We start from the raw sequence: 23,293 nt of genomic DNA, 5'->3' as shown, positions 1-23,293 counted from the left end.
TAATTTCTCCTTTCTTATAAGATAAATTATACGTCTTAAAATACAGTAGAATTCTATTTATTCGTACGAAATTTCAGTTAACGACATATTGGTCCACTCATATGAACTTTAAGGGGGTATTCTGGTCTAGAGGCATGAATTTCGGGCGATTTTTGAAGCTCTGTACAAGTGAAACAAAAAATATTTTTGCTATCCTTCTTTTTAGCATTTGTTTATTGATATTTCGAGATTACTTAAAAAATTCACCGAAAAAAACTCAATATTTGAAAAGTTATTATTATTTAAAAAGATTTTGAGCTGAGCGTGGTCCGGACGATAGAGGAGTATATAAGGAATATTCAGACCAAATTTAAAATAAATCGGTTCATTAGAACTTGAGATATCGTGCACGCCAACTCGAAAAAGGTAGTTTCGAGAAAAACGCGTTTAAAATTTTGAGACAAGTTTACTCGGACAACGTCTACCGTGTACTGTCCATTTGTTCCGGTCGGACCGGAGCAGATGCCGCGTCACAAAAATGGCTGTAACTCATAAAATAATTGACATTTTGAAAAAGTCCTTTTAAGGGCATATTCTTGAATGTCTAAACTTTGGAAATATGAAAAAAAAATTTTCGTTTTTTTTTTCAAATTTCTAGACCAGAATACCCCCTTAACCCTTACCACGTGAACGAAAAATTATAATTATGAGTAGATAGTGTAGAAATCACTGTACTCCTATTTATGAACTGCAATTATATAAACTTTTCCTCGACAGATCCATGTAAATAGAGTTGTACCGTAGCTATGCAATCTTCTGTAAGTGAAGAAGATTAATGGAACGCGAAGATAATGGAGTTACAATCACAATACGCTTGTGTGCTGCGTCCTTTGCAACTTTTAAAGCCATCATCGGACATAACTGTCGATAAATTTTCGTGCTAAGCAATTTCTGTCTTCTTTGGTAAATTTATTTCATTTATTCTTTTCTTCGCATATCTTGAAAGAATATTGCATGATGTTTTTCTTCAAATATTGTAAAGAATTAGAAGAAATGGCGTTAAAAGGAAAAATAAATGGGTTTATGATGAAAAATGAGGCCGCTGAAAGGATTGATCGTTGATCCATTTCGAGGTAACTTCGTGAAAATTTCATCGATGATACGGCTTTCTTCCGGAGGACGTTTAACGGACCGGAAACGGCACGCCAGTAAACCATCCGGGAACGACCGATAAATTTCAATGGACCTGGCAGAAGCCTAGTTTCACCGGAGCGACGGGTCACTAAACCAATGAGTTATTGGCCGTTTTTTTCTTTTCTAATTGCTTAAGCCCGGGGTTCGATGATTTTTCGAGATAGCAGCTGGCCATGCAATTGTACCGTGAAAATGACACGGTTTCTGACTTTTGGAGTTAATTTGGCTACTGACAATGGCATCGATTAAGTACGTTTAAAATTATGAACCAGGAAAATAAATTGTTTTAACAATGCTCAAAAAAAAAAAAAAAAATGAACAAAGATGAAATACTGGGTTTCCATATTGGAACTATCAAATTTGTTTAAGTGATGGGTTTTAGATCTTTCGTTTTAGAAATTATAAAAAATTTCAAAGAAATAGTGAAATGATAAATGTATCGGAAGCATATCGAATCGAATCGATTCCATCAACAAAGAGATAATGTCCCTGTTAAATATTGGCAAGGATAGTGAAGATTACTGAAACCGACTGAAGACCCATCAACGTTAAGAAGGTAAACGTCTCGTGAATTAATCAAACAATACCATTCTTCGAGGATTGATGCGTCGTATTTATTCGATACGTTCTCCTCGCGGGACATTTACTGTTGCCTCTATGAGAAGTAATAATCGTCGGTAAGATCGTTTTCTCGCTGTATTCATAGTTCTCAAAAGAAGATTGATAGCACCGTGGGCTACCAACTATGACTCACTGCTTACGACTTTAAGCGTCAACGGGATTTCCTGCGTGCAGCTTAAAAACATCCGATTCATTTTCAGAATGACGAGAGTACATCTTCAAGACAATTAAACATCCATTTTCTCAAATTTAGAATCACTTGCCTCTAAAACACAAAGGTTCGTGTAATTTTTACGCCTGAGAGAGCTTCCACGTGACACAAATAATAGGTCTGATTATTACATAGCTGTTAACTAAATACGATATTAGACTATTGATCGTAGATAAAACGTGTAATATTTATCAGAAAAATCTGAAGAAATTAGTAAATGTTACGAACATTTACGTTGAACGAATGTTGAGTAGCGTTCTGTATTTCAGGATGAAAATTTCGCGTAGAACGCAATCTTCTGCTTTACAATGTAAATCCCACGAGTAATTCAAACATCAAATTACCATTTTAATCACCGATCTTCCATTGAATTGTCGAATAGAATCAAGACTCGAGCGGCAATCAACCGTCTGTTAATTTTCGACCGATGATTAGATGCGAATTACACAGAAGATTTAAATTAAAGCTCTCATGAATAATTTATCTCGGTCCGATTATCAAGTAACAAACAAAATGATTGAACGTTGCTCCCGCTTTCTATTGCAATTATTCCGTCGCAACTATTAGCGCTTTTTGCCACTTTCGATATTAAAGCGATCACGATCTTTAATCACTTTCTACGCACGTATTACCATTGATTTCGTTTACACGCTGTTACTTGTACCGATATATAATATTAGCATCTAGAGTTCGCGATCGATCTAAACGTTAGAAGATAGAAAAAGATAGAAGAACCCTAATCGATAGCATTCAAACGTATTACGAAATATTTGTTGCAAAGGATGCTGCGCGAGGAGAGACACGCTAGTGTAGAGGAAATCGCGAAGGTCTTCGATCGAGCGTCCACAAGGACTATCTAACGACCCGTGTCTCGATGAAAAGCAATTACCGATTACGAGAACCTTCGCGCAATCTTAGAAATTGCAATATGCCGAAGAGGCAACAATCTCCATGGAAATATTCGAAACATTCGGCTCGTTCTATATCGATAAATCCGCATTACCTCGCCGTGTTTATCGCCACATAAATTTCCTACACCGTTCCCAAGTGAAATCGCTTGATAGAGATGTTCGAATTAGTTGGAAACGGTATTTATTAAGGCAGCTTTCTTATCGCATTTTTCTTCACGAAAGATAGAGAAGCATCATAACGTTTTGAGTTTGAGACAGTTTTGTTTGTAGAGCAGAGACTTTTCACTTTTGACGAGGAACCGGTCGAGCCGGAAACTACGTCCTTTCTCTGTCTGCGGTCCAACAGATCGATCCACTCGATGATAATCGTATGATCTATGTTTAACCAAGTCTCGAAATATGGAGAATACGTCGCGAATTCCGGTGAAACCAGTCGCAGCATCGCGGATCTGGGTTGCGACATACTTTTTCAGCGTGACGCTGTTTCAGGAAATCGAAGATGTGTGTGGACGGGGCTTAATGGCAGTGCGCGCCGTCGCAGGGTTCCTTTCGGAGGAAGGAACTTTCGAAACTTGTGCACCGGAATTTCACCGTTCGAAATTGTTCAACAGATCTCTGTTCGAGAAAGAACGAGAGAAAAATTGCTCGTTTATGATGGAAACAGGCGTGGAAAATTTATGTTAATTTGAAGATTAGTAGATAATAATTGGAGTTTCTTAAAAATTATTCTTTGTAGAAATTGTTTCTGTGCTGCAGAAGTGTTTGTTCTTCAAGAAAAGTACCATTCATTGAAAAAAGAGGAAAGATATACCTATCTTCGTTGAAATTCTGTCTTTTAACAAAAAAATTGGTCTTTTAACAAAATTATTTACGAAAAAGAGACGATATTCATCTTCTACAACAAGAGTTTACCATTTAAAATAAAAATGCTCGTCTTTTTAAAAGAAAAAAAGGAATAATTCGCTTCTTAATAATTGTGCTATTGTTTTAGAACTCTCCAAAAAAGTTATACATTCTCTCAGTACAGAAAGAATATTTCATCGAGTAAACGTTTCGTTCCAAATAGCAATAATTTCAAGATCAAACGATTTGACGTTACAGAAATATAGCGGAGACAGTAAATAGCAGATCAAGCTCTCGACTCGGCTACGACTATCGTTAAAATATAGCGGAGATTAAAAACTACTTTGCACGACGAATGGAAAAGAAATGAAACGCGTTCGAGCCGATCCAAAATTCAGAACTGGAATACAGAAGGAACGATATTACTGTGGAGAGATTTTACAAGAGGTCACTTGCATTCAACGGGTTCTTATCGAACGCCTTGCAACCGGTGTCGGCGTAAGAGAGCGTGTAAGTACCTTGCTCGGCGAAGCTTAACATACTCGAAGATAGACTTTTTCAAAACCAGAGGCCTTTAGACCGATCGATCACGTAATAGTTCAAAGGATGGTGCCCCTCGGGCGTAAGATGTTCGATGTAACTCGCGCACGTGCCAGATTAGTCACGGCTCAACATTCTCTTCTTTCTATTTACGAACAAACTCGAAAGTCCGGCGCTGTTTAGTGGACTGGATTGCAATAGAACGTAGATCGTCTGACATATCCTTTTAAATTTATGTAAAAAACTACCATTAAATTGCGCGTGGAAATCATTTTCTTGCCTCTTAAGAAAATTTTTAATTAAAAGAAATTTCAGATGGAATATTGCATAGGTTAGAAAAACGTATATTGATGAAAGTTCAAATGGTGAAAAAGTTAATGAAATAGGAAAAACCAAGAAATTATCATTCTTACGCGAACACGTTTGTTAAACCGTAGAATATTGCTAATTAACCATTAAGATTAGAGACCTGGATAAATGGTTTAACGATTTCACGTAGGCCAACTGAAAAGTGAATACCGGCTGGTCTTTTCATGTTTCTGCGTAAGATAAAACCACCGTTTATTATGAACTAACAAGCAGGTTTGAATTGTTAAGTAATTAACCATCCACCTATTGCTTGATTGAAGTTAATAACTCGATACGGATAATATTTCTTTCATGTTTCTCTATCTAATAACGTCAGACGCTTCCTTTATTTCATGCCAACAACAAGAATAGAATAGAAAAAATAGCAAGGGTAATAATAAGACCAGCGATTGCAGACTGTTGCAATCGAGCCACGAACACAACGTTAATTAAGCAGCTCATCGATCGAAACGACCACTTTTCCATAAGCTACTTCCACTTTCATTAATCCAGTGGATCGCAAGACGAACAAAAACACCGAAAAATTGCGTTCTAACGGTTCACAGAAACCACCAGGCGACGTGATCGCTTGTCCTTGTTCGCACCTCCATATTGCGCAACCAGCGGATTCACTTTCACCAGAAAAATGCTTTTTCGAAAGTGTCCGTGTTTTAATTGTTCCCGGCAGCTAGAGTTCTCCTTTCCGAAGAATCTCTTCGAAGCACTAAAATTTCGTCTCGTTTGCTCGAGCATTGAAATCGCCGATACCAAAGCGTCTGACTATGAAGGGATCGATCTACTGTATACTATACATGAATTGTATACAGATATAGAAGAAATATAGAGCAAAAGATATGAATTTTATTTCCTTTGGGTAACTACGAGAACTTCTGATATTGAAATAATAGTTTTCTTTTTGGTAGTTAATTAAATAATTATTGAAGATTTTAGATAAAGATATATATCGAAAATTCTAGAATGAGTAAAATTCTTTCATTTTAATAAGTAAAATAGATAAAATTCTCAAAGGAATATTTACAGGAAAATTTACATCAATCTAGCAAAAGGTACATTCTGTTCAATGCTTTGATAGTATGTTAAAACGAGAAAGAATTCAGAATGAACAATGTAGAGAATAATTATTCCATTATCTTCAACCACAGAATCACAATGTATCAGACAAAAAATATGTACTTTTCATTTTTCCTACGAAATAAATACTTATCTATAATTAAGACTTGAAATTTATAGTGTCATATTTAATGGCTACACTGTGCAAGAATTAGATAATCGATCCAGTTCGACAAATTCTAGCATGGCATGTATAACTCGTTAGAAAGAACGTGTTTCTATTTTTTGTCTTCTGTCAATCATTGATCTAAGTCGTCGTACAAATTAGTCAAACTGAAACTACTCGAATTCTGTAGAAGATTTCTCCTTAATATGCTACATCGTAATAGATTCATTCAAATGTATAACTTTCTAAATAAACATCGACAATCTAAAACAATCTAAATATCTAATTATTGATTTATGACAATTCTATTATTCAAGTGACTCAAGTTTCTAAATGCTAATGAAGATCGATCAGTGATGCCTGTAACGAGAATTCTTGATAGACAAATTTCACCGTGGTCCATCGAACGTGAAACGAAGGATTAGGTTTGAGAGAAGTTACCGAGGTGCATTGTTCCCGATGGATTCGGTTTCTTTTTTTTTTTTTTCTCGATTTAACGAAGAAGTAACGGTGGATTAACTCGAGGTCACCAATCGGGAACACTTTCTATCTGTGACTAGTAAAATTACGGTTCATTAATACCGGCTCGTTATTTTTTAAAAAGTATCGACCGATATGAAGATAAAACATGTAATCGAACGTTTACGAGAAAAAAGGACAAGATCGCGTGAAGACGCTTTTTCTCGGCAAATTACAGCGATTTCTGCGATAGATCCTCCAGCCAACCGTGTCATCGGTGGTATTTTTATTAATGAGTCGGAAAATCGAGGCTATTTAGAAAACAGAAGGTTAATACTTTAAGACACGTCTCATTTAAATCTTATGTATCTCATTGCAAGATAAGTTTCTATCGAAAACTATAGTGACAGACGAAAGAAGGTTTAGAAAGGAAGAAGTACGAAGAAACAATTAGAGAATATGGAACTATAATAAATAAGAGCAACGAGCAGATACAATACATATAGCACAATAACTTACTATTACCAGACTAATACTAAAAAAATGTCTAATAAAAAAGTTTCAAATTTTCATATACAAAAATACCAATTTTAAATGTACTTTTTCCTGCCACTGTACTTCAATCTTTTTACACCGATCTATTGTATCATATTTCAATCAATGTAACTATACCGAAGTGATAAAGATAATAGAGATTATGTTGCAAAATGAAATAACACTAAAGTATAGTAATCGTATATGAAATAGTAAAATAATAGTAGAAGATAAGATTTTCCACGATAGAAGTTTGATCGGACACAATTTGATGTTTATCAAAGCGAGAGAAAAGCCGATTATCTCCTTTCTGATACAATCGTGTCCGGACCAAAGCAGGTGGTTAGATACGATTCAGCGATCGATCGTCGCGAAGGCGACCGTTTTCAAACAATTTCTATCCGGGCAATACATATGCGTCAAATCGCGTAATTGATGCGAACGTTCGTGGACTTCCGGGATCAGGCGTTGGCACCGATTAGAAATGGCGAAACTGGAGCAATAAACTGACGGAACACTTTCCATTAAACGCTGTTCCCGTTAATCTACATACAAGATGTGGTAGGTGCGTAACAAATTTGCGGAATAAATCGAAACGAAATTTCCAGTAAAAGTGGTTTTACTTTTTATCAGCTAACAAATTCAGAAAAACAAGCGAGAAAACGGGATATAGAGTGGGCGGAATTTCGTATATAAAGTTCCATTTGTACGAAATTCTTTTCCTGGATTTTATCTATTTAAATCTGACTGAACAGGCAAAACGAGATTTTGAACATGAAAGTACAGCAATAATTTCAACTGTTTTAGTTATTTATTATGCAGTCTAATTATTGCAGTAAACGAGTCTAATTTCCAATGAAATTGTTACCAATCCTGAATCATTCGTCAAACCAATATCTACAAACGTCACGGTAACTAAGCTTTCTGCGAGTTTAACTTCGAAAAAAATAGTTATCAATTTTACATTGGAATCCAGACGAAACATTTACTTCAACCAATCTCTATCCTACGACATTAATTTCTGTCACAGCCTGATCCTAAGATTGTTTTCTCTCATTTATCCCCACGAAATATCTTAAAAATCAACAAACCATATAACTGCCGCGCCTTCTTCCCGGCCTCTCGTTCCTTCTCTCATCCGGTTTTCTGCAAGTTCTGCCAATCCTCTCAAACGTGTTCAGCTCATGCTGCTCAGCCGTTTCAACATCCAAAAGGTTCTCCATGGACCGTCTAACTTGTCTGCATACACCACCGTTCTTAGGGCTCTTCCTCTGCAGATGATTTCCATTTTCATCGTGATAATCCTCCCATTCGCTCACTTCGCTTCTAACGTCCTCCAAGGACCTGGTCCTGCCTACTGAACAGGTGCATGGAGGTACGCTGCTTCTACATAATCCTCCAGAGTTTTTAGTTCTACTTCTCGGTTCCATCATCATCATTCTTGGTGAAACAGCCACGGGTGGAACTTGAAGAGGTGACATGGCTTGTGGCGGTGGAATTGCATTTCGATATAAAGGCGCCAAATAATAGTAATCGCGACCTTTGTTAGAATTGGATGCGCTTATTCTAGTTGGAACGTAATTGTAGTCAGCTATATGAGGTGTTACCCATTGAGTCATCGCGTCCATCGGCATAGGACGATAACAGAAGGACGGTCCTCTGGTGGCTGGATGACTACGGTACATGGGGGGCCAAGGACGAGACTGCTTGAGATCGAAGCGAGGGTCCATCCGCGGATCCAGCACTCTGATGTCGCCCATGTCGTACGCCGCGATCTCTTGACCGGGTTTTGAATGACAGCTGCGTATCGATGTTGAAAGTTGCGTCAATGAACAACGTAGACGTTCATCTTGAGCTACCAGTTCTGATACTCTTGAACGATCTTCATAGCGGTCGAGTTACCGTTCTCGAACGAGTTCTTTCGATATGATACAATGTGTCTGGAATATTTATGAAGCGGAAGTAGGTCGCGTTTATACTCCTGTATGATCGAATACCAGGGAGTAGCCAAGGAAAAGTCGGAAGAAAGCGAGGAAAATCGGCAACCGATGGCCTTCTTCGAACGAAGAATCGAGGAACAAAGGATGATCCAGTCGTGTTCGCACGAATACGGGATTTTCACCACTTTCCACGCACGCTGGGAAGTCTCTCGCGAGCTCAGGCCCTGTCACTTTCCTCGTGCTTCCCTTCCGACACTTTGCACTTCACCTGTGAAATATTCGATATTTCCTAGTTTCCTAATCAACTCGTACGTGTTACCCTTGTAACAAGCGCGTTACACTTATGACGTTATTACGTGCGCGCGAATGGCAAACCCGGTACCGTTACGTCTCTCACCTTTCACCCGTTTTTCGCTGAAATCGCGGTCGGAAGCGATGCTGCTCGCCCCCGAACAAACGTACTTCCGCCGTGTTATCACGGCGAACAATCAACAGAGAGGCTCGTGGATCGTGGATCGCGGATCGGAGACGACTGTGCTCAGCTGAGTGCAGCGAAGGAGTGCGTAGCCGACGCGTTCTCGTCGAGTGACTTCGCCTCTCGTTGAGAAACGACCCACTTCTCCTCACAGGATTGAAACTTCATCTCCCTACCACGATCGTGGCGCGGCTCTACAACTCATCTCTGGCTACCTCTTCAGCGTCTGTGAGTTTCCAACGAGAATGCATGCCGCGCCGGTTCCGTTCGCGGACGATGCGCGTTTAGGTGATATCGCAACAGGTGGTCCACCGAATCAAACGTGACTGATTATTATTGATACTCGAGGTATTGAAGCTGACACATGAGATACGGTTTCTTTGAGGATGACGAGTGAATTTTAAGTTTAAATTAAGATAACTTTGGAACGGAACGATGTTTGAGGAAAATTAAGCATTTAAGATTCTAACAGGTTAACCCCGATTCTCCTCGAGTCTGCATCACCTGAAGCGAATATTATATTGCGATAGATTTTAGATCTTGATATTGCTCTCATTTCAATGGAAAGAAACTAAAATGACGTAGCGAGAATAAGTTGAAATATGAAAAATGAGAAAAAAGAAGAAATAATTTAATTTAGAATCTGAAACAACAAGAAACTTGAACTCCGTGTCATTAATAATTTAGTATGTATTTTTTAAATACTAAATAATCACTAATAATATTAAGATATTAATAATCGTGTACCTTTGTTAATCATAAAATCAGTTATTATACAATGGAACCTAGAAGCTTCTCAATCTTCATCGCACACACACAGGAATCTCACCTCGCCGAATAATTTCGATAAAATCGATTGATGGAAAATCTAAATGCTCCGGAGGATATTCGCGAGAGAGCTTTTGATAATCAAACACGAGGATTAAAAGGACATCGCGTTCCTTTTCTGTAAGCGCTTTCACTGAGCCACCTTGATCCAAGTCCACGACAACCGTGCCCATCCTTTCGGGTTTATTTTACTTCGTACGGAAATCGCGCCATTATACGCAGGAAGTTGGAAACAGGTGGGTGTAAAGAACCGATTCAGTCGCTAATACGAGCCGCGTTAGCAGATTTGCATCGTTAAGAACTTTAATTACGGATATAAAATAGATTTGCACGAGAACTCGAAGCATGGAAACGCTATTTTTAAGCTATCTTTTTCCTGGAAATCAACCTTTGCTCATCGTTTCGGTCGATTATACACATGTACTCCGTTTCCAATAAATAATTCACGTTTTTGGAATCGAAGATCTCTTTCGACCGAAAAATATTATTAAAATAATTTAAATATTTTATCCGAAATAATTTTCGTGGTCTACCATAAATTATTCATAGCTAAAGCTTTTAGATGTGGTTTCATATAATTGTAGCGTGGCACGATCCTGGACCGATATCAGGCGATTTATGAGATTATTCAAAGCAGAATGTTTAAATTTCCTCTTTGTGCCATGTAATTTTATTTTTTCTAAGTGATGACTTGTTTTTTAAATGTTGGATGCCTCAAGGATCGCCATGCTGGCGCACGATCACGCCGTCTCAATTTTCCATCTCAGCTTTCTCCGATACGCTCCGTTAATAATTCGTGGCGATGCGGCAATTCCTCTCTATTTTTTTTCCTTCCCGTATTTCTCTTTTCGCCCTCTCTTTCTTTTATTCGCGGGAAACTATCGCGTGTCGAAACCCACGCAAGATTTCCTTTCGCTAGAAACGGACCTAGCGCGATAACGACATGGAACCACTTATCGACAAGATCGTGGACAACTCTGAATTCAAAGATCGGTAGAATAAGCAACGACAGGTAATTATTATAACTCGAACGAAATCGCGTGGAAAACTAGCCGTAAACCGGTCAAATCGATCAGCGGAATAATTCATCTCGTTGCAATAGTTCGTCGGATGGTTCCATTATTTCCATCATTTCAATCATTTTATGATAATAGAAAGAAATCGAGTCACTTTCACGAGCTAAACGACATCGATAGTTTTCTGCTCTGACGCGTAATAGATCGATCGTCTCGACCAGAGGAATCCGAATCGATTTAACCGAGTAAAAGTGACGCGAAGACAATCGATTTCGTACGTTCTGATAGTCAACGAACTTTTCCTTTATCGAAGCCAAATACAGTCAGAAAATGGGTCGTAACGTATGAATGGAGAACGCAGACGTCAAATCAGACGCAAGATCGGTATCGTGCACATTTTAGAGAAAGTTCGCCGCGCGACACGAAAAGTAAATTGCTGTGATCCGGTCGTCCGCTTTTATGCCGATCGTATCTGATCAGCGTCGCGCCAAAACGACAAATGTACTCGGTCCTCGTCTTATTCGTTAGAATAAGAAGCCGCTATTCGTTTTATTGAAAATGAACGTTGCGTCGGACAACTTTGATGAACGTCTTCCCATTGAACCTGTTTACCGATTCAAAAAACAGTAGCTTTATCCAACCAAACATATTTTTGGACGACGAATACATTCGCTCGAGAAAGTCACGAAATTTAGAAAGACAAATACGATAAATATATTATAGAGGTATCTGCAATAATAAAAAGAAATATGTATATTTGATCGAAATATATAGATATACGAATCATTTAGAAATCATCGTTTTGACCAATTCTAGAAATTGAAGGGTAAAGAACGAATGATATCGTAAACATAGATTTGTACTATTTTAGAATTTACTACTAAATACATTATCGTGCGTGCCTATGTAATATTAGGTCGTCCGAAAAGTTTCTTTCGTTTTATAAGGAAATAATGGATGCACGACATTTACCATTTTATATTATTTTATCGAATTGCGTACGATCCATTTTGTTCTATCAAAATAAAGATCACAACGTTCGACAGATTAGGTTTCATGTTTGTATAAAGATGCGTGTTGTAAAAGACGTGTCTGTAGGAGAAAGACACCTTTCGGACAACCTAATACAGTTGAGAAAAATTGACAGATGATAGATATCGTAATCGATTTGATATTTGAAAACTCTTTCATATCCTTTTCATTTCTTTTCGTTCATTCTTTAAGATCCATTCTTCAAAGTCCATTTATTACTTTCCGATTGTTTCTATGTTATTCTAAGTCAATTAACTTTCCATTGCGACTGTATGTGTTGCTTTTTTCATTTCTGACATTGCTGTCTTATTTTCTAGAATCGAACATTGCGCCAGACTTCATCCTGGAAACTGTGCCAGCGTTCTAAAAATTTCGAGTATTTATAGTGAAAGTAGATGAAAGATTTAAATTTAGAAATGTCTATTGGGTAACGATAAAATCGTAGCAAATGTCTAACGTAAAAGACTTACTTTACATATTTTACGTACTTTAACCGTGATATCGATGAATTATGAAAGTATCGTGTTGCTGAGAACAAACACAATGTACGAATACAAGTTTTGCTTCGACGCTTAGCTAATTTTCAAGGTACAGTTCGTAAAGCGTACGATAAAAGCAAGTATACTTCCTAAGTGGTAGGAATAAAGCAATCGACCGTCTCTGAACAATTCGCGTTAGCTTTCTAACGTTAATAATTACGGCATTGTTCCAAGTTTCACTGTTGAAATAAAATCAACGACCTTCCAATTTAATACTCCATATTCTTTTTCACTTTCGTATGGTTCTTGGCTCGTTTATTCCTCTTCCTTATCGCTGCAATTTTACCTTATTTTTACGTTTTGCATAATGCAAAAAGAATGTCCGTAAATACAAAGATCGGGAAACTCTAAACAAAAGATCAAACAGGAATTGTACCTACTTATCCTACAAGTATTATTATATTTTCTAAGAAATAATATCTGTATTTTCTAGTAGATATCAAATTAATTCACTGTATATTTTATAGATTTTCTACATTCGTAAAAGTTGGTTAAACGAAATTTTATCGCGTGCTTTCAGTTCAATGAAATTATCATAATAGTATATGATAATGTAGGAATACATATGTATTATAGGAAACGGTAGTTTAAGCGTGTTCAATAACCTTTCTCTTTATCCGTCAAAACTTTCATCTCAGGATGTGATTTATTACTGCTTTGTATCGTAATCCACCTTCTGGCGTCACTTTCCAGAAATGCAAAATTTACCTGTTCGATAATTACCTCCTAAAACTAAAAAATCTCGAGTCTACAACAATTTAAAGCCAAGCATGAAAGTGTCTACGTAACATTGGACATGTAATATCGGTAGAACAGTGTGGCGATCGCGTAACACGTATCGATCCTGTGTCACGAGTTTATGCTATCTATTCACTCGTTTCAGGTACTGTAATTAGGTCGCGTGACACAATGAAAATCAAACAAGGATATTAAACGATCCCACGCATTACCTTGCAGAATCGTCGAAGGTCGAATGCACGCTCGATCGATCAATTTGAAAATCAGCACGATTTTTCTCTATTTCAATGTAATGCGCGTTAAACGTGTCTCATGAGGGCAGATATCGATCTTTTCGCTCCAGGAATGGACAGGTAACAGTTTCGATTAAGCGGTTCGGCTATTCGATTCAATATTAGCATTAGGTGCGATTCGTGACGCAATTTAGCTGCTCGCGAGGGCAGAACAAAATGCAACCTGCTCGTATGAGACGAAAGGCACGGTTTGACGAGAATTACGCAACAAGCTCGTACCGTTTCTTTTCGATTTTTCTTTTCCTGTCGTTCGCTGCTTGGCAAAAATCAGGTATTACCGGATCACCGTAAGGCCGCGCGAAAAATCTTAATAACAAACCCGATACGCGCGTGTACGCGATAACAGCCAAGTGCCACGAGATCTCGGTGTGTTTTAGTTCACGTACGGCGCTACCATAATTGCTTTTCCGTCCGGTCGTGGTACGTGGACCATGACTCGCCACCGCCGAAAAACTGCGCGCGAAAGCGATGCTGAAACTCGTGTGGAAACGAGACGAATCGAGTCTTCGCACGGTCTCGCATCGTAATTATCTGGTTTTGGAAATTTTCGCTCGGAGCCCGAGGCGATCGTTTATCGATGAATGAAATACGCCGGTTGCGTAATTCTTTGGTCGTACGAACCCATACAGTAAATTTCATGTTTGTTGATTAATGAGTCACTGTTTTATTAAGGGTTTTGAACCTCGTTTCAGGCGTTTCCGGTGAACTTGCGTGTTTTCAATCTCGTGTTTTCACCGCTGTTAGGCTACGTGCAACGGGACTCGTTTTGTGTGTAACAAGTTTGAGATATTGCGTATCGAACGCACGAAAGTTCGTGACGTTTCTGGGAATATTATTCAGAAGATTGCGTGCGTGTTAAAGTGGTTCGTTTTTTCCTATCCGACCAATAGAAAGTCGATCGATCAGAATGCTGGTATTGTAAACGAATGTTCTGGATCATTCGGTGCATTTTAACATGGGTTTAATAAAGATCAGCAGTGAAATATCGCGTTGTTGTCGTTCCATGAAGTGATATAGGATACGAGGCAGAATATTTGGAACGATGCAACTCGATTATACACGAGCCTCGAGAATCGCAACATGAATGCGCGCTGATCTGTGACATATTTACAAGCTGACGGTTGTTAAGAAATACGAAACGCTAGCAGGATGATTGGGAGAAAAGAGTATGATCGTGAAAATCACAAAGAATTTACAAGAAAGTTGATGACCATTAGATCCGCCTGGTCGGACTTGTATCCGTTGGTGCAACGATCTTGCCCTAGATTTCTTTCACAATCCAAGTCTTAAATAATATTTTTTTCTACTTCTCACGCGTATTCGAACGTTTACTTTCGTTGTATAATAATTAGAACGACCGGTGTTCGAACGGGAATTTGTCAGTCACAAAAGGCGCAAAACGATCCCTGGTGAAATCGAAAGTCGCGGAACTGCTGCTTAACAGGTAATACAGAGTGAGTTTTAAGCGATCTTACTTGTAGTCGGTAAAACAGTATTCATTGATGCATGATTAAATAAGAAGATATGTAAATCATGCAGAACTCTGTGATCGAAAAACTGAAATACCGACCTTAAAAAGCATCAAAAGTTTGATTTTATATTTTAGACATTAATCTAATTTTATTTTATTAAAAATAATATTATTAATTTATTACGACCAATAGAGCTATGCACTTAAAAAACAAACTAGTAAGAAATAAGTATAATAAATTTTGTTTATCACTTCTGAGACAGAATTTATTTTTAGGTCTCTGATCTTTTAATTTTCTATGTATATAATTATTTGATTACCTTCGCGAATATTTTTCACATTTGAGAGAGAGATGATAGTAATTACTAATTACACTTTCTATCGACTAATGGGGTTAGGTTTATAGGATTATATAATCCTACTCGACTGTCATTCAATAATTACTGCAGCTTGTCTATTCAATGAATCAACTTAAACTATCAAATATGATCGAATTTTATAATAAGGAACTAGAAACTTCCTATCTTATCTATATTATACAGATTTACATTCGAGCGAAATCGATTAAAGATATGGATTTATGTACATTAAAGTTATTTATGAACTGATGATTGTAATGTGATGAAGTAACGAATAAAGATTTATATTTTATTCACCTAGATGAAAGTCTTTTGAACCAACACAAGATACAGGAGTATCATAATAAACATTGATATATCGTGAACATATTACATTTACAATTAGAGAAAATCCTGCAATTTATGCTGTGAGAATATAAAGCAATTTATCTGTTCAATAAAGATAAATTATTTATCAACACAAAAATATCTCGTTACAAACCAAATTACGAGTTGGCAGATGGAACGGTAAATACTGAAAAACCGCAAAGAAATCAATGGCTGTTGCCAACTATCTTCATGAACATGTTGCGGAGCAATACCCACGCGATTTATTATAAATGGAAATCCACTGACTGGTATGTGACGAAATGAAATATGTAATGAGATAACAAATCTTTGCAAGCGTGATCGCAACTAAAATGTATTTCTTATCCGATACGTAATTACATGACCCTTAAAATAGATGCGTTTTCATTAGCATGAAGAAACATGGTTTAATATTATGATATGTTGATGGGTTAAGATTTTCAGTGCAATTTATTCTGTACAAATTTCACGTGGTGACTTTATACAATAAGCGCATAAATAATTGTTAATAACTTTAGAAAACGTTTATAATATTCATATGTATTTCTAATTACACGCTTCGCACGATTTTAAACGAAGTGCTACACTATTTCATTAAATCAATTTCTATACAAATGTATTTTACACCTTAAAAAGATTCACCACAATTATCAGTGCAAGTCTTACGAACTCGTTTCTCAGTTTCCCTGAAATGTGAGAAATAATCATAACTTTTACGTGTCTAATTAAAGAACATCCTTTCGACTTAACGTTCCACATCTTTTCTTTTTGATTAACGTATTTTACCATGTATTGAATGTTTATACATTTGTGAAAAATTTATGGATGAATAATGTACTGAATATAAAATAATATTTCAATATATACAAAATATCTATGATTAGACCGTGGGTACCTAAAAGATCGGAAATGAAAAACTTAAAAGTCCAATTATGGCGTATACCAATTAACCGATTATGGCGTAATATTTCTTATCATTCTCTACCATCGTTAAAAACATTACAACGGTGAACTTTATTTTTGCGTTGATCCATTAAATACACAAATTCCACGACCTTCCATCTTTCCAGTTGACCAGAGATTCTGTTTGATTTAATCGACAATTGCCACGAAGGAAGTTATCATTAATAATAAGAATTTAAATAAGAAGAATAATTACCTTAAACAATAAATCGAACTGTAGTAGATGAAAATGGAAAAAGCGATCAAAGAATCACAGTGGAGGAAGGTGCGATTTCACCGAAGTATAAACACGTAGAACTTCAAACACGAGACTTTCACCTAATTGACAAAGCATGACGGTGTCACTAATCGAATTCATTTCTCTTAATTTGTGCAATGAAAACATCCGTATTTTAAATATAACGATATACATACTTGGTAATTGATAGACATGTTCCTCTTGGCGTAATGACTCTATCGCGTCTATATGACGTTTTGATTATACTAACTGACATCGTTTCATCGATATTTGCTTCTATAGCGTGCTTATTTATTTTCCGCTAACGAGCTCCTCGTATAATTTATGACACGATATTTAGAATTCTAAATAGCTACGTCTGGTATCGTACATTTTGCATGTTACTTTTAGCGAACTTATAAAAATTCAATACACTGACCGTGATAATTATGTAGTATATTTCACGGACACGTATTGCATAGAGATGTATAGCGCTAGAAAGGATATAATCGAAGACCAGTATGCAAAATTATACTTGAAAATTACAGCTGGAATCTCAGTTAACCTAAAAAATGTCTTCCAATGTTAAGGATTCCGTAATCCGCAATAAGTCGGCAAGCTTAATTAGCTTGCTAATGATAAAAGTAGAGAAAAATTCTTGCCGGAGAAATGTCAAGGTTCGCTAGCCCTGGTTTCTAGATTTGCCGCGTGAATCACCGATTTCTTTGCACGGTGCCACTTCGAACTTGACCCTATTCGGTGTACTTACGCTCGGTACATTTCAATTTAATCATTTCGTTGAAAATCTCGCGATTTTTTGTCTCCTGGCATGCAGCTATCTCATTATCAAAATGTAATAACCGTGGGAGAAAACGTAATAGTCTTGCTTAAAACTTTTATGCAATGCAACGAAGAATATTCTTGTCACGATACAAAGAGACACGATATAAAGAACTTTAGGTGTATTTACGTTAGTTGTTACGGATAGATATAGAATCATAATGTATTCTCAAAGACGATGAATATATCTCAAGGGAAATAATATCTGATTTGTTTAAACGTAATGCGGATGATTTCGAATCGTATGAGTACGATATTGACAAGTACTTTGTAAACAGAAACTAGTCTAAAGCAATCGCAATTCGATACTAGTAATTCTAGATTCTACAAAGACACTGTCAAAAGCAGTAGACTATCAAAGCACATCTTTAAGGTATTAATGATTCCTTTGGTCTCGTTACATACAAAACCTCCTCGGGACCTCTAAGATCTCAGCAGGTTGCATAAGCTTCAGCAGTATCAGTTCTGCGAATATCGAGGATCTTAATAGGTTTCAGGTGTTTCAAGATTTTCTAGACTTTCAATGGACTTTTAGAACGATCTAAGTCCTTAGTTACCCTAAGCTTTCAAAAGGTCCTAGAAATCTTAACATCCACTGTCATCCAGTTTCCTAATTCTATCAAATTTGCCGGATTTAAGTCTCTAATAACAGAGCAGAAATTATATGCATTCGAATTTGGAATTATATGCAAATGAATCTAATGTTATCTGCAATGGTAGCAAAACCCATAATCGATATTTTAGCTTAAATTTTGTGAAATAGGTACTACATACACATCGTAGTTAAAGTAAATTTAATGCCTTGTTACGTTATAAACCTAAATCAAATTTCACTAGCATTCAATGGAATGGAGCAATAAAGCAACTTGATAGAATAAAATTTATATTCTTCGATAATAAAACCAATTCTACTACAAATGCAGAAAATATTCCTATCTTTGGTCAATCCATCAACGTACACCAACTAGTGCACCGCGAGACAAATCGTTTCGCGAGCGGACGTAGTTGTGTGCGTTCGTACGTCAATAAGACGTCAATTTTTGTTAACGGTACCAGTCTGTTTCGGCCAATCATCTCGGACGTCGTACCGTGAGACAAAGCGGTTCCGTGCAACACGGCACGAACGCGAAATGCGTGTATTCGCGGCGCAAGAACGCGACACGCGTGCAGTTGAAAGCGCATCGCGGCCGATGCACGTGCATCGTATCGAGGAAGTAAGCCGTGGCGACCGGGCAACGTCACGTGCCATTCCAAACGGAAATTGCCAGCGCCGCGATTTCAGGAATTAGACCTATTACGCGGACCGTCCGGTATAATGCCGGAAAATGACGCGTGCAACTTGTCGATTCATCCCCATTACGCGTATTTTCGAGAGCCTTTGGAAATCGGTGCTGCCAATGTTCCCGGTATCGGGTCGATGACCGAGATTGAAAGGAACCAGCGGCACGTTAATTTCTCTTTTTCTTCGGTTTGGCTCGGTTTGAACGGTGTGCGAAGTTTAAATAAAATTCACCTGCGTGGAATATTTAACGAGATTTTAATTATGGAGGAGAAGATTATAGGAGTTAACAGGAAGGATGTTATTTTTTGGTTTTGACGTAATTAACAGCCACTGATCTTAATGAAACATGATAGAAATTGAGGGATAATAACGGTATTATTTACGAAGAAAACTGTTAGGGTGTTATTATACAATTATTCTAACGCAATTAAATATCGTATATAAGTTAAAATAATTGTCTAAAGGCTTTAATATAAATTTTATATTTTCTCTTTCGCAGAATGCTGTTCACACGCAAAACGCAGAAAGGACGTTTCGCGTTGTACGCGCTTGCACAGATTTTTATCCCGTAAACGAGCAAAAAACCATCGTCTTGCTAACATATTTCGTGTCATTAAGGTGTTAGGAAGCATCTTAGAGTCGAGTAATTTGTTCCGTTATCACGGTTCGATGGTACTTCTAATTGGATACGAACAACCGAATTCGGTGCTAATTAAAGCAGAATTTACATTCGATCGGTCGCTACTTTCTCGATACTAACATCTCCCAGTTCCCCTTTCCGACTCTCCAAGTATCCTTTCAATTTTTGATGCACACGCTACAAGTTACGTAAAAAAAACTTTCTTTTCGATCGCGAATCACGCTCGGATTACATAAAAGAAGTTCCTTCAAATAGAAAACAAATATTACGTTAAAAACTGCGTGTGCTATTAATTCAACATGTCTGCTTCGATTTTTGTTTGAAGCATGCAATGAGTTATAAAACTACGTTTCAATCTATATGGCTATTTATCTGACATCTTACAGTATGAAATCTTATGTTATAATAATAGGCGATACGATATTTGCATTTCCTTATTAGCATCAATATACAAATGAGAATTCTAACGTAAAACACCATCAGCAAATTTATTCTACCAGACCAGAAATTGTGAACATTGGAAAACAAACAATGGGCATAATATTCCACTCAAACGACTATGTACTAATAAACGCTCCAACGAATTAACGAAGAACTTAAAACTTCAGTATCCAGCGTCTATTAATAAATCCATCTTGCCAGACCATGGAGCACAAAAAAACCAGGAAACGGGGAACATAAAATTACACCCATTAATATCAGCCTACTAAAAATAAGTAAAACAAAATAATTAGTGAAGGTAAAATTCTATCCGAATGACTATTAATAACCATTCAAAAAACGAAGCGGACCTATCAACAAATCCATTCTACCAGATTAAACATCGAGAAGTAAGAAATTCTCATTATTAATCCATTTCAACACCACTAACACCCAACATCTACCAACAAATCTAACCTGTCACCGAACATTAAAAAACAAACATCTCAATAAATATAGCGCTTAACGCAAATGGCCATGAATAAGTAATTAATCAAATCATTAGGTTTATTATCCATATAATGACGCGATTTTTCCAGATTTTGCGAAACAGTCGAGTGTGACGGCGACACAACGCGCCAAATAAGACGAACGATGGGGAACATTAAAATACGAAACGATCGGTGGATGGATGGGATCGGGTCGACATTAATGACGCGAACGCTACTTTTAAATCGTCCTGGCGGTGTGGCCATATCGAGGAACCGCGGCGTGGGTCGCCACGCGTGATCGCTGTTTACATACAAGACGAACGCGAGGTGGAAACGAGACAAAAAGCTAAGAACGCGAGGAAAAAACACGAGGTACAAGCGCCGTGCAGGTGAGTGTGGGCAGCTCATGGCCAAACGACGCGTAGGCCTTACCTGCGCCAATCTTGTTTCAGGAAATGCGCCACAGCATCGCGTTTCACCATCAAGACCAATGCCAATTCAGGAAGATTCAATGAAAATCACGAAAATTGTTGTTTCATCCGAGTCACTTAAAACTTTAAAATTGAGAAGCAAAGTGATATTGTTAGAAGCATTGTATTTTTTAATTTATCTGCAAATCTCTTACTATCCATGTTATCTTTGTGGAACAAATGGACTTTGGTTTCAGAGAATTGAACAATAAGGTTGTGAAACTTGCAAAGAGTGAGGTTGAGATTTTGGCTTCTGAGAGGTGCTTTTCATGATTCACAAATTGAGAGATAAATGATTTTTGTAAATGTTCTAACGGGTGAGCTATCGCGACCTGTGTCTACAATTCTACTTGTTAGGTACAGAAATTGAATGATTTGTTTCTTTTAATGGACGATGTAGTAGAATGGTAATTACGCTTGATGTATTATGTATTACGTATGCAAGGAATGCTTGTGTATCAGATAGAGGCGCGGTGAATAACAATGATTTGAACTCGCTTCTTAAATAAGCGAGTTACATATTCTCAGCGTTTGTGCTCGAGAATTACGGAAAACGAAAGCAATGGCGTATGCTGGAATGACGATTCCACCGCACCGATGCGAAGGAGGAATAGGAATTACGTAGCTGCGAATCTAGGCGGTATGTGTGCGCGTGTACGTGTATTCAACAGGTGAAATGCATCCAAGAGTTGTTCATACGAAAGAGGAATACAAATATTTGCTAATAGTCATAGGCTGTAAATAACCGTGACGTCTTTCCTTGGAAATAAAGCAGCAAAATTTATTACTTCGAAAGTATTATAATACAAGCAACACCAAAATCCCTGAAGTTTGAAAAACTGCGTGTCAAAATCGAATCGAAGCATCGTCATGCCCTTTCATCTATTTTTAATCAACCTACGTGTCACGAATTATGCATTGGAAGGCATACACATTCTCGATAATATTCACGCTTTCATAAACAGTCGATGTTATTTGATTTCTAGCAAATGTAAAAGATCAAAATCGAATCAAAAGAATTGTCACAATTTTTAGCCTATCTTTGATCAGCTTAAGTGCTACGGATTTTATCAAGAACGAGACGCATAGATATTCTCGATGCGGTGGACGCTTTCATAATCAGTCGATGACTAACAACGTGTCCATACCGTGGAAGGCATGTCGATGACGTAAGTACGCGGCGAACACTTTGCATGTGACGGCGCCACATGGAAAGCACCTTAATGTCGTGAAACATTAAAGCCGTTGCAAGATTGACACACGGTCGTAAATCAACGCTTTCGCGAAATTCAGCAGACGTTTTCTAACGACAGATGAAAGTTTTGTAAAGTATTACGCTGTGTCTATCGACGTTTCTTAGCGAAGTTTGAAATTTCATCGGGAAACCTGTCCACAACGTTAGCGTATCCTTCGGCAGAAATTTTCGTTGCGATAAACTTGCAATCGAATTGCGAATGCTTGGACTCGAGAATGGCATTCCCACGGCCGGCCGAGTGCACCTTCTAACACGGGACGATAAATTCTGTCCGCGCGTGCAACGACAATCAAGCCCCGCACGTTTCACCACGCTTCGAGATGGTTTCTCTTGTCCCTCGCGGGAAAACGCCAGAGACAATGAGACGACGTCATTCGGCTTTCTGATCCGTTGTTAATATCTGACGGAATTTTGACAGCCACAATGGCTTGAGAAGACAATTCCAGAACAAACTTTCTATGCTTCCTTCTTTCAGTTAGTTATTTCTAAACCAGGTTTTTCTTCATAATCGTTCGTAAAAGACAATTCATTTTGGAGTTCCGTATTAACAAGTTGGAATATTTTACCTGATCGACGCAATCGAAGGTTCCTTCCTCCCAAATCGGATCGTCCCATCCTCCGGATGATCCGGAAGAGCCCCTGCGACCCGGATCCCACGAGTTTCTCTTCGTATTATCCAAAGAATCTGTGGAGAGTCTTCTCCTGTCGTAAGAGCCCCTTCTACTAGAAAGCGGCGCTATGAATTTGCCGTCTTTTTTCAAGTTTCCGTTGGAACCCATCGAAAGATCAGTACTGAGCG

At 37.6% G+C, this 23,293-nt stretch overlaps 1 protein-coding gene and 1 long non-coding RNA gene across 5 annotated transcripts in view; one reads left to right on the top strand and one right to left on the bottom strand.

Moving 5' to 3' along the window:
* LOC138186308 (WD repeat-containing protein 47) overlaps positions 1 to 23,293 on the bottom strand; it is an 81,233-nt gene that overhangs the window by 16,213 nt on the left and 41,727 nt on the right. The window lies entirely within an intron of this gene.
* LOC138186552 (uncharacterized) lies at positions 10,108 to 22,067 on the top strand. The gene is made up of 3 exons (XR_011174918.1): positions 10,108 to 10,356; positions 20,878 to 21,158; positions 21,222 to 22,067. It is a non-coding gene; the product is annotated as an uncharacterized LOC138186552 (long non-coding RNA).

The sequence above is a fragment of the Bombus flavifrons genome, chromosome 1 (assembly GCF_040668555.2).
Source record: "Bombus flavifrons isolate JBK064 chromosome 1, iyBomFlav1_principal, whole genome shotgun sequence".
Taxonomy (NCBI): domain Eukaryota; kingdom Metazoa; phylum Arthropoda; class Insecta; order Hymenoptera; family Apidae; genus Bombus; species Bombus flavifrons.
This window is presented reverse-complemented; position numbering and strand designations above follow the sequence as displayed.